Consider the following 454-nt stretch of genomic DNA (forward strand, 5'->3'; position numbering starts at 1 on the left):
CAGCCGAGTGCCCGGGCCGCAAAATTGGTAGCCCGGGATATGTAACTCGAAAGGAAGCGCGTTTATCGCTCGATTCAGTAGACTGCCGCGCAACGCCGACATTCGCTACAGTCCTTTATCTTAGGTGCGGGACCGTCCATGTGCGTTCGCTGCCACGGCTGATTGTAGTGCTCCTCGCAGCGACGATAGGTTCGAACCTCCGAATCAGCCTTCACTTGTGCCGGAAGCTTGTCCCAGACGTGTTCAATGTAGTCGCCGTACACGCGTAAGAGTACGATCTTCGGAATATACCGCAACTGCTCGGCGCTCAAGTCTAGAATATCGGAAGGATGACAAAGCGCGAGATACATTTTGATACTGTGCGATTCGCGGGTTCGCGCGTCTTTAAATAGTCGTTCGAGGGCGCGTAGTCTTTAGTGCGAGCATGAAATTCGTGCGGCAACCGCTGACGATA

The sequence above is a fragment of the Trachymyrmex cornetzi genome, unplaced genomic scaffold (genome assembly GCF_001594075.2).
Source record: "Trachymyrmex cornetzi isolate Tcor2-1 unplaced genomic scaffold, Tcor1.1 scaffold1390, whole genome shotgun sequence".
Lineage (NCBI taxonomy): Eukaryota > Metazoa > Arthropoda > Insecta > Hymenoptera > Formicidae > Trachymyrmex > Trachymyrmex cornetzi.